The 12,842-nt window shown below is 41.5% G+C and overlaps 1 long non-coding RNA gene across 1 annotated transcript; it reads right to left on the bottom strand.

Moving 5' to 3' along the window:
• Positions 1–11,140: 11,140 nt before the first annotated feature.
• LOC309504871 lies at positions 11,141–12,068 on the bottom strand. Its single transcript, XR_014208214.1, has 2 exons — positions 11,947–12,068; positions 11,141–11,590 (listed from the first exon to the last, which is right to left on the bottom strand). It is a non-coding gene; the product is annotated as an uncharacterized lncRNA (long non-coding RNA).
• Between the last annotated feature and the right edge of the window lie 774 nt (positions 12,069–12,842).

Genomic DNA, 12,842 nt, shown 5'->3' with positions numbered 1-12,842 from the left:
GGCTCAGCTCCCTCCTACTTTCACTCGCTCCTACGAGTCTACATCCCTACCAGAAGCCTTCGATCGGTCAACGAGCGACGTCTCGTGGTTCCTTCACAGAGAGGCATATTAGGTATTCATTTATTTCATTGTAAATGTAAATGTAATAAAGCTGCTGTTAATACTGGTGGACCATATATAGGGATGCTGTGATAGGCGTTGTATTCCTGTAGGTAGACGTGGATCAGCTGATGTGAGCATAACTAACGTGTCCTGCCAGAACTGATTGATTTTGTGTACGTTTTCTTACACAACCCCACCATTTAAGAGATTTGAACAAGATTATGTAATACTGGACTAAAAGAAAGAGCATAATTTCTCCTAATGGCCATTAAAAGTGTTCATTTAGGAGACGAAGATGACCACATAAGTTTCACTCAGTTTCATTTCCTCTGATTAACTATGCTGGGTGGGTTCAGTTAATGACAGCTAATAGTTCTTCCCATCATCATCCTCAATATTACATTTACAGAGCTCAATGATCTCAATGTTATGTTTTTTTTTTGTTTTTTTGGTAACTACTCTCACTTTAAACACATTTATTTTTCAATTCATGCCAAATGACTTACATGAAACGGTATCAACAAGCACAAAACAACAAGAAAAATATAAAATAAGACCTATTATAATTGTAATGTAATGTATGCTGTATGTATGCTGTATGTATGCTATTCAAAGACTTTTTGCTCATGATAAGCATTTAGGACAGTTTAGTCCTCAGTGAATGCCAAAAATGTTTTAAATTAAGGTTTCCAAAACTGCTTCAGTACATCTTTGTTTTCGATGTTAAATCAAATAACCATATGACTGTCACAATTTTATGAGGCAGTTTATATTATTTTGATGGTTATTTAATGGCCATTTTGTTAAGGACAGGCCACTTTTTATATGATTGATGCTTATTGAGGGGTTAGTGCAACCCTGCGTTGTGTGAACTAAATGAGCACAACAGGGAGAGTGAATCTGCTTTACTGTTTTTGTATCTTCCAATTTCCCCAACTTCTGAAAACATTCAGCCCAATCATGGCCCTACTACTTCTATGCAAAGTTTACTCACCCCCTCAGATTTTAAGAAGAGAACAGGAGTCTGTTATTCATAAATCACTTTTTTTGAATTGTAAAAATCTGCTCATATCTCATTCATTTGTGTAAAAGTGTTGACGCAGGTGGACAGAAAGGGTAAGCTTGGGTATTTTCTGCGATCCGCTCTGTGTAATTAGGCAGCTACTACATGTATTTGAGCTGTTGTCACAGATTCAACCAGCATGGCATCCGCACCAGGTCCTTCAGCGCCACTCATTCAGATCAGACTGTGTGTTCATCAAACCTTCCTGCAAGAAAGAAAAGACTCTTCAGTTAAGTGTGACTGTCTATTGAACTGCTTATGTGCTTCACTTACCGGTTTGACAATCCTAAAGATCTAAACCTATCTGTGAATAAAATCCTGTTTGGTTCATCTCTGTGTCTCTCCTCCTGCTTTACGACAGCTGTGTACTGGTTAGTTTATTCAAACTAAGATACAGGTTGATAAGGTACATACTGTATTGACACATGAAGTACACTTAAGTACAAGCTGGATACACTTATTTATTTTACAGTAGATTATCACACACAGCTTATATGATAAAATATGCATGCAAAATGAGACAAAGATCTTGTAAGCAACTATCAAGAGAAGATATGAAGCCATGCTACTATGTCTGCAAGCATTTGGATTCTCCCTTAACCAACAGTTTGGTGGATGTTTAATATACAGTACCGGTCAAAAGCTTGGAATCATTTCTATTTTTTATGTTTTTAAAATAAGTATTTTATGCTCATCAAGGCTGCATTTATTTGATAAAATAATGGTTTTCTAGTTTAACATACTTTAAAATATAATTTATTTCTGTGATGCAAAATGACTCTGCTAAATGAAAAAATGTAAATGTAAATGATGCAAAGCTGAATTATGCCTGGATCCGGCTGACTACATCATGCGTTGTGGTCGTGTCTAGGCGCAGGTCCTCCATCTGATCTGGATACGGCCCGGATCCGGCTGACTACTACATGCGTTGTGGTCGTGTCTAGGCACAGGTCCACCATCTGATCTGGATACGGCCCGGATCCGGCTGACTACATCATGCGTTGTGGTCGTGTCTAGATGCAGGTCCTCCATCTGATCTGGATACGGCCCGGATCCGGCTGACTACATCATGCGTTGTGGTCGTGTCTAGGCGCAGGTCCTCCATCTGATCTGGATACGGCCCGGATCCGGCTGACTACTACATGCGTTGTGGTCGTGTCTAGGCGCAGGTCCACCATCTGATCTGGATACGGCCCGGATCCGGCTGACTACATCATGCGTTGTGGTCATGTCTAGACGCAGGTCCACCATCTGATCTGGATACGGCCTGGATCCGGCTGACTACATCATGTGTTGTGGTCGTGTCTAGATACGGCCCGGATCCGGCTGACTATATCATGTGTTGTGGTCGTGTCTAGGCTCAGGTCCTCCATCTGATCTGGATACGGCCCTGATCCGGCTGACTACATCATGTGTTGTGGTCGTGTCTAGAAGCAGGTCCAGCATCTGATCTGGATACGGCCTGGATCCGGCTGACAACATCATGCGTTGTGGTCGTGTCTAGACGCAGGTCCTCCATCTGATCTGGATACTGCCCGGATCCAGCTGACTACATCATGCGTTGTGGTCGTGTCTAGACGCAGGTCCACCATCTGATCTGGATACGGCCCGGATCCGGCTGACTACATCATGTGTTGTGGTCGTGTCTAGACGCAGGTCCTCCATCTGATCTGGATACGGCCCGGATCCGGCTGACTACAGTAAAGCTCGGAATAAACAGAGAGACTAATATTAGTGCATGTGTTGTTTATGTTTCTTTTTATAATATTTGAAAAGAACGTCTGTCTGGCTTTGCCTAGTTCCATATTGAAAGCATGAAGGCTGTCTTTGTAGATGTTATAATGGACTACAAGTTTTGTCTTCCGCCACATGCGCTCTGCTTTTCTGCATTGTCTTTTCATATTTTGCACTGCTGTTGAGTTTCTCCAAGGTGCTTTTTGTCTGCCACTCTTCTTCCTGACTTTAACAGGAGCAATATCATCAATTACACTCTGTACTTCTGAGTTAAATGACTCAAGGAGGGAATCAACAGAGTCAGCAGATATGCTTGGTGTTAAAGATACGGCCTTCATAAATAGCACACTAGTGTTCTCATTTAAGCATCTCTTCTTGACAGACACAGATCTAGCTTCAATGGCAGGAGAGATCAATATATCAAAGAAAATACAGAAAAGATCAGACAGTGCTACTATTTTAGAGAAATCACCACAGGTCAGAACGCAGTACAGGAGGCAGGAATCAGTTTGAACACTTTACTTAATCTTTCTTCGGCAGCACAGACATACATTAGACAGCAGGTTTGAATGTAGAAGTTTCCCCTCAGAAAAATGTTTCCTGTCTTTGAAGCCCATATTAATGAATCTATCCTCATAAGCTGCTTCAGGGAAATGACGACAAGACTTACAAAAAACAGCATCTCAAGTATGTATTCCAGCCACGAGAAGTTTGAGTACCACCTGTCAGAAAAACTCCTATCTTTCCCCGATATGTGTGTGGCTGGGAATGTACGGAGTTTGGGCTGGCTTGCAGCCTCATCTATTGATGACAGGTCTAGCGGAGGTTGTGACAGGTCCTCTTGGGGAACGGCGTTTGTGCTAGGCTGCTGAACCCTGTCTCCTCCTATAACACATAAAACGCTATCATAAGTTACCTCTGCTCTGCCTACTGCCAATATTATTTTTCCCTCCAGAAAATGTGCATACAGACAGCCAGACACTAACGTTAACGTTAGCCTAACTGTTAGCGGCCTATTTGCCTTGCTGGTGTAAGGCAGAGTCCTGCACGGGTCCGATTTTGTAAATCCGCACCCGCCCGTACCCGCAGTGCTTAAAACCGCATCCGACCCGTTTGCCGACAGCAGCACTAATTAAAATCCGCACCCGACCCGACCCGCTTAAAATAGAACCGACACCCGACCCGCACCCGAAATAAAATCAGTTTAGACCATCACATTATAGACACACTTACAAAAATGTTTATCGCCAGGTCATACAGAAGTTATAACGACAATTAACACAAGGACAACTTCAGTCGAAGCTGTCAAAAGGCCGGTACATGAAGAAAATGGCTAACGTTACCACAAAACTGAGTAGCCTAATAACATTTTACCAATCGAACAGACGCGGCTACAACACTAACGTTATATCTGCCTCGCAATTTCGTCTAGCCTACATCTGACAATTCTTATCAGTGTTAAATTTGAAAAATACTGTTCGATAGAACTGCTTTGTTACCACAGTTATCTGCGTGCTTCCTCAGCGATGAAGTTCCACATTTGTTAAATTTGAAAAATACTGTTCGATAGAACTGCTTTGTTACCACAGTTATCTGCGTGCTTCCTCAGCGATGAAGTTCCACATTTGCGGCTATCCAACACGAAAATGCATGCAGCAAAGCCTTTCACAATATTTTCTTCAGATAAGTCCAAATTTCTCCCACACACTGGACTTGATTTTTGATGACTATTGTCGACAACTTTACACTCTCCACTAGCTATTATTTTCTTCAACTCCTCAGCATCCATCTCGACGACTGCAGATCGCGCGCGCGGTTATGAGGAATTTTTAAAAGTGAAAGTAGCCTAGGTAACGTTATAGATCCCGGGAGGAGCGCGTGGTGCGTGGGCACAAATAAACTGATGTGGATTTAAAATTATTTTATCAACTTGAAAAACTGGCATATGTAGATGTGTTCCTAAAAATATGCATAGGCTATATTTTTACGTTTGCATGTGATTGTTTTAAACCCGTGTTTCCCCCGTGTCCGACCCGACCCGCACCCGTATCCGACACAGTTGGATATTTTTCACCCGTTTGAGCAAAATTTGCTCAATGAATTCCAACCCTGGGCACTGAAGCTCATGCCCAGGGTTGGAAGCTCAGGATGGGAGCAGTTTTTGATGATTGCCTTAGCTCTGCTGAGGCAGCGGGATGAATAGATGTCCTTCAGGGAGGGAAGGGTGCGCCGATGATCCTCTGTGCAGTGTTGACCACTCTCCGGAGCTTCTTCCGTTCTGCCTCAGTGCAGTGGGAGAACCACAACGTAATGCAGTACGTCAGGATGCTCTCAACTGTGGAGCAGTAGAAGGTCACTAGCAGCTCCTTCCTCATGTTGTTCTTCCTGAGCACTCTCAGGAAGTGCAGGAGTTGCTGTGCCTTTTTGATGACAGCTGTGGTGTTTGCTGTCCAAGAGAGGTCGGCAGAGATTATCGTGCCCAGGAAGGTGAAGGTGTGAACCCTCTCCACGTAGTCTCCGTTGATGTAGAGGGGGCTCAGATCTGCCCTGTGCTTTCTGAAGGCCAGAATGATCTCCTTGGTCTTTGCTGTGTTCAGAGCCAGGTTATTAGCCACGCACCACTTGGACAGTTCCAAAACCTCTTATCTATATGCTGACTCATCTCCCTCGGAGATCAGTCCCACCACCGTTGTGTCGTCAGCAAACTTCAGTAAGGTGTTGCTGGTGTGGATGAGTCTGCAGTCGGCGGTGTAGAGGATGTAGAGCAGTGGGCTCAGCACACCCTTGTGGGGAGCCTGTGCTCAATGTTCGAATGGAGGAGTGATTAGGTCCAAGTTTTACTGACTGGGGTCTGTTAGTGAGAAAGTCTTTGATCCAGGAGCAGGTGAGTGGGTGGAGTCCCAGATCAGACAGTTTGCTGACCAGGATGTCGGGAATGATTGTGTTGAAGGCTGAGCTATAGTCAATGAAGCTGTGCTAACGTTAGCATCAGGTGGTATGTACACAGCCATAATTAACACTACTGTTAGCTCTCTGGGCAAAAAAAATGGATGCCATTTAACAGAAAAAGACTCAAGGTGCGGTGAACAGTGTTCATGTATGACTAAGTTATCTCTAGACCAATTTGTCATGCAAATAAATACACAGACCACCACCTCTGTTCTTATCGGAGACTTTGTTTCGGTCATGGCGGAACATAATGTGCCCAGCTAGCTGCACGGTTGCGTCAGGAATCCGCGGGTGAAGCCAGGTCTCTGATATTATTGAAACGCAGCAGTCACGGACGTAGTGATTTCCTTCGGTGAGTAGATTCAACTTGTCCATTTTGTTGGCCAGGGATCTTGCGTTGGTGAGGAACATACTCGGAAGAGGAGGCTTGTGGGGATCTTTCCTCAATCTCACTAGGAGATCGGACCGGCATCCCCGCTTTTGCTTCCTCTCCTTCTGCCGTCTTCGCCGCCTGCCGACACCGAAAAAAAAAACACGGAGCACCCACTGGCCTCTCTATCTCCGTTGGGGTGTTATAAGAGCGGTGAGACTCGTAATTTTCAGCTGTGAGTTGAGTCCAATGTCCAGTAACTCCTGTCGACTGTAGCAGTGTGCAAAAGAGCACAACATACACAGAAATAACACTAGGATTGAAGATCTGCAAGCCGCTGCGTCCGAGCGCGCCGCCATCATCACGATCACACGAGGAACAGATTCAAGACAATGTCGTCTACCACACCTAAAAGGAAGCTTGTGGCATCAAACCAGAAAGTGATCCAGTACAAGGCCACAAGTGGGTTTATGTTTCAGATCATCCAATCACAAGAACTTAAGTCACAAATAAGCATCTCTGACCTAATGACCTATCCCTCGACTCTGACGCCATACTCCATCTCAACAATCAATGGCTTTTTCGCAAAAAACAACAAAGCAAAAGGAATGAATCACATGATCAAAGATGCTGAGAATGAACAACTTCCTTCTCCAAGCCAATGTGCTCTCATTCAAGATGGAAACTCCTCATTCCACATGCGCAATGTACCACGGACAATGAAGACTATATCAGAGCGCACCTTCAAAAGACTACCTGCTGCAGCTGAAATAGTATTTAGCACAGACACTTACATTGACCATCTTTATTCACCTAAATCAGCTGAGAGAGATCGCAGAGGTTGTGGTGAACGTTTTATAGTTAATGGGCTGAATGTTCATCGACCCGCTGATTGGAATGGTTTTCTCACAAATGATGAAAACAAGAAGGCACTCATTCATTTACTTCTGGATCACTGGAGCTCTCATGATATGATGGAGGACATCATCCGAAGGCCTGTCATTTTCATAGAGGCTGGTCAAGCTTTCAAGATAGAATGCAATGATGGAGTTATGTCAAAAGAACTTCTACCAGAGATCTGTTCAAAACATAAAGAAACAGATGTGAGGGTGATCATTTACATGCAGTATTTACATGCAGTATTATCCAAACCAAAATGCCTCACATCAGAACAGTAAGAATCAGAGGAAAAGACTCTGACATTTTCTTCATCCTCCTGTATTATGCCAAGGCATCAACTGTCAACATCAGACTAATCAACACCAACCAGCTGGCTGAAGATTATTCACAGGAACACATTTCAGCTCTTCTGGCCTTGCATGTGTTCACTGGTGCTGACTGCACTTCAGCATTCAAAGGCAAAGGGAAGGTCCGTCCGATGAAGATTCTTAATCAGAATTCAAAGTTTATCGCCTCTTTGTCGCCTCTTTGGTTTCAATCATCGAATCAAGAAAGTTGATGAGGCAAGAGAGATTAAAGTCAAGGAGATGTGTGGCTCAAGCCTTGAGCTTCGACAGGGTCTCTCTGTTCACCTCTCAACCTTCCCACCTTCCAAGAGGGTCCTCTTACAGCACATGAAAAGAGTAAACTTTCAAGTATGCATCTGGAAGAGGGCTCATGAGCACTACCCGGAAATCCCAAGTCCTCTCGACCATGGATTTCACATAAACACAGAGACAGGCAAGCTAGAACCACTATGGTTTGAGGGCCACGTCATCCCCAAAGCCCTTGTTCATGTCTTAGCAGAAAATGAAACAGATGAAGATGACCTGACTGATGAAATCCATACGAATATAGGTGAAGATGAGGAAGAGGAGGAAAATGATGATTGAGAGTTTATATTCTACACTAATACAATACACTATCATGACCAGTCGTCGAAGTACAGCATGGATAAGCAGCAAAAAGATCTAAGAACCAAAGAAATGTTTTCTATTTTATGTTTGAGCTGTATTTACTTTTTTTTTTTTTTACCTGTACAGAAGGTTACTAACATTTACTCTTTGGTTATACCAGCTGTAATCCTCTAGATAGAAAGGTCATCTTGGACTTAAATTGAAGGTTATAAACTTGGGAAGTTTTTCATGTACATCTGAGGCAGTGATATGTATAATAAAATGCTTGAAAATTATCACTTTTGATGACAATTTGTCAGGCGGACAAACATTTTTTTGTCTTTTGGGGTATGTTGAGGGCGATATTTGACAGCAAAAAGGCAACAATCCCCATAATCTTTTTCTGCTAGTTTCCTCTATGTGTCAGGATACACCATGCAAAATATTAGGGTTATATGACCATTTATGTAGCTGCAGTACCTTAATATTCACAATTACATCATTCCGCCAAAAACATTTCCCAAAAAGGGTGTTTTTTGGCCCCTGAGACCAAACGGGGCCGAGTTGGGGGTGGTCGTTATCAACTTGTGATGGCCCAAGGTATAAGATAATAGGAAATAATAGTGGAAAAAAAGGTAGCAAAAAACATCCTGAGGAGTGGACCTGGCTCCCGGCCTATGACAAATGATCAATTTTAACAAGTTTCACATGTAATCCTTTTCAAAATGTAATACATTTCAAGATGTGATATAATGATGTTACATAGCTGTTTCAAAATATTGTTTTCCCCTGAAAGAACTTTCTCTTCATCTTTTATTCCTGGACAAAAGAGATTTCTTCATTGTTTATCCAAAGGCATATGCTATTAGCGACATCATGACTGTTGTGGTTAATGTTTTTTTTTTTTTTTCTGGCCAAATTAATTATTCAAAAGCTTTGCTAATGGTGTTTTTTTGTTTGTTTTTTGCCAGTGGGCAGTGGGAATTTATAAAGTCCAGCTGTCTCCATATGTCCTAATATTAATAAATATATGCAAGGGAAACAATATCATGTTTGCTTGCACCACTGCTGCTCCTTGTGACACCATACACTTTGGATGCTGAATGCAAAATTAGTGATTTTTCCCAGAAGGCTTAATTGTGTTAATATGTGCCTAGGAAAAGGCTACATGCATGTCTTGTGCTTTGGTTACAGTAGATACTTCCTGTGAAGACAACAACCATGTCTTTCTCTGCTCATGTTGTATCTTACTGTGCGAGATGAAACAGTCCCTCTTGTCATAGATCTGAGACACTTCCTTCCTGCCTTTTATTAGCAAAAAAAAACCCTCTCATCACAAAATGAAAGCTTAAAGTGAAGGCCTGATCATTTCAGTGAAGCTGGACAGAATACACCGTCTCCTGACATTTCTCTCCCAAGTGGTTCCGCTGGTGTCAGCATCACATCTGTGAAGGATTCAGTGGACTCTTCACCACTTTTAATGTTTAAAAATGACTTCTAATCAATTGTTTTTGTTAAACATACTCACCGGTTAGTAAAAATCCAACTTTAACTTGCCCCAGAAACGTTTAGTTTAGTTTTATTTTCTAACTTTCTGACGAATGTACTCCAGTTTGATAATAAAATCTTATTTCCCTAATTAACATGTACATGCTTCTTTGGTAATTGATCAACCAGACTTGCTGGGACATTATATCTTCAAGAACCTCAAATATATCTATGCTGTGGAGAACTGTGTCATGTTTCGGAGGTGTGTACTCATCTATGCTGTGGACTGTAGTGGTGAGCACAACATCTTGTACATTTCTGCACCAGGTTTAAGGCGACTAAGACTCAGCATTATGAACAGATATTTTGGGGAGAAACACTCTGACAGAGCTGAGCTGCTGTCTAAATTTAAAAGCTATCAGTCTAACTCATCAGCAGTGTTGACTAAAACCTTGTTTCCTGACCTGAAAGCGTGGTTCGCACACGCAAGTCTTATGTAAATCTTGACCACAAAGAAGTTTTGATTCAGATGAAATGTCAGAGCATTGCTGTTCACTAGAATCACTTCCTTCTTTGAAAGATAATGAGATAACACAGCAGATATCTCGGCCTACATCTCGCTGTATTGATTTGTTTTTCACTAGAAGTGCACTTAGGCCCACTTCAAAATGTGTGCAGGACTGATTGTCATCAGAGCAAACACAAAACAAGTGTCATTGATTTGAGAAAAATTCAGCACTAGAAAACTCAAAACATTTCACAATAAATACGTTTGTTAACTTTGAAATGAATTAGCAAAACTGTGGATATAGACAAATGAAGACGAAGAGTATTTGTGATGCTGTGTTTGTCAAAAGTTACATGTCCATACATGTATGAATTTGACATCAAATATGCACGAAAAAGTAAACATTTGCTTAATCCTTGCCAGTTATAAATAAATAGCTCAAGGCAAGCACATGCTTGAAGCAGAAAGTGCAGTGCTCTCCTGTGATGCAGAAATGAAGATGGCTGAATGTCAGCCAGAAACAAGAGTTTGCCATTCAAGCACAAAATATGGCTCTGATGATCTCAGTTCTTGCCAAACACTGTCTGAAGATTCCTCAGAATCAAGTCAGCACACTTCTTGCTTTCCGGCTCGGCTGTTGTTCCATTGGCAGCTTCTGTTCTGGCAGACGTTGTGCAGAGTATGATCCTTCAGATAATTGGAGATGGCATGAGGGCAAGCATCACTATTACCATTGCTCATACTTCCCAGCAAACATTTTGACGTTTAATGACCGATGAAAAGACGTCCCTCCGACACGTCCCGTCATGGTTGAAAAATAGTTCCAAAATTTTCTTTTCTCCACGTCCCTGGGTTTATTTTTTTAGTTCTTCTGGATGTTTATAAGATGTGCTGCTGCCAAATCTAAGTGTATATATAAGCCTGCATATAAAATAATCACACCATATTGTATAACATCGTGAAGGCTATTTTTACACATCTGAACTTGACAAAGGTTCTAAGAAGGTCCAAAATCGGTCCGGTCAGACCTGGACCGTTTAATAACGTGTACATCAACACATTATTTGTGGACTAAAGCAAAAAAGATGTAAAATTTTGAACAACATTTATTGTGAATATTACATTTGAAATGCCTTCCAGTTGTTAAACAGCTACTATTCAGAAAAGATAATAACAGTAGTACAATGTGGTAAATTCTGTGGTAATGGCATTATCTCTAACAGTTTTACATTACGGTTAAACAGCCATTGATCAAACTAGAATATATAAAAAGTACAGGAACAGTCAACATTCTTTCTTTAATATTGCATCACTGATGAACAGAAGTCAGAGCTGTGGCAGTACTAGCTCTCAGTGACTAACAGGCTCACAGTACTGTTAAACAGGCAAAGTCTATGACATTTGTTTATGGCTTTATGGTTTTCGTTTTGTTTATGGCTGATGTTTTTATACCCAGCTGTTCCTGGAGCGTGCTTCAGGTGTTCCTCCACTGCTGCATCAGTGTCTGAGTCTGAAGCATTAGGGCTCCACCTTCACAGCATCTGACGGACGAGAATATGGCTTAAAAAAAAAAGGCTAATTTTGAGGTAAATGACATGTACTTTTTTTGAAAATGTCAGAAAATAACCATGTTATTTTACAGCATAATAATCTTATGCCAATAAAAGATTCTGCATTAAATGTGTTCGAATAGTGAAAACATTTTTTTTTGCCCTCTTCAATACTGTGGTGCTCTTAAGAAAGACCCTTAACTTGGTGTGTAACTGTGTAAAAGTGAAAAGAACATTTCTGATAAAGACTGGTGGTCTTTTAAAGATTTTAAAGATAAAAAGTTAAGTTACATGAATATTAGACAAGGAACAAGAGATTTTTTTGAATGTCATAAGGCCAGAATTACCTTGAATTACATGGTACACAGCTGTGGCTTTGAATGGTTTCTTTTCATGTTGGCCACCACTCCTCATATTGATTCACCATTAAGGCATTTGACATGATTCTGTGAAAGAAATTACTCAGGATTACTTCACCTCAAAGCAAAACTCCACTTAAAGGTCAATATTACAGGTAACAATAATGTGCAGCGTGGCAATCGCATCCAATGTTGAAACATACACTTTCACAACCACTCATCTATCATGTAATAAGAGTTATGAAGTATGTCTGTATCCATAACCACAGCCGTTGTGACAAGTTATGACTGTCATTCATGTGTGACGAATAAAGTAAACTCTACTCTAAGAGAACAGAGCCATCCATAACAATTAACAGGGATCTAATCAACAAGATCCCTGGAGTCCCCGCTCTCACTCCCAACACTCTTTAAAGTGCAAAAAGGGAATTTATTAAACATCAGTAAATAAGGAGCAACATAACCTTCAGGAGGGAAAAAGCCAAAACAAATAACAAAACAAAAGCTACTAACCTAGAAATCAGAAAACAAACAAAATATACAAAAGCATCCCTCCCTACTCATAGACAAGAGAAAGCTAATGAGAGAGGCACTCCTCCTCCCTTCCACGCTCCGGCCTAATACGGGTTAGGATGAAGGATGAGGATTAATGTAACAAATCACAACTTAGCAAAAGGTAGTGGTTTACATCAAAGGTCTCGTGTACCAGTCCTTTAACAATCACTGTGTACACCGTACTGCATAAACACTGAACACATCCATCTGTCCGTCCGTCCGTCTGTACATCTCTCCGTCAGTCTGTCTGTCTGTCTGTCCGTCCGTCTGTCCGTCCAGGAAGCCATGAGAGCGGGGAGCTGTAGGTCCATAGTACACTCAAGAACAGC

This window comes from Leuciscus leuciscus, assembly GCF_965113295.1.
Source record: "Leuciscus leuciscus genome assembly, chromosome: 8".
Lineage (NCBI taxonomy): Eukaryota > Metazoa > Chordata > Actinopteri > Cypriniformes > Leuciscidae > Leuciscus > Leuciscus leuciscus.
The sequence above is the reverse complement of the archived record's forward strand: the minus strand, read 5'-3'. Positions and strand labels throughout refer to the sequence as shown.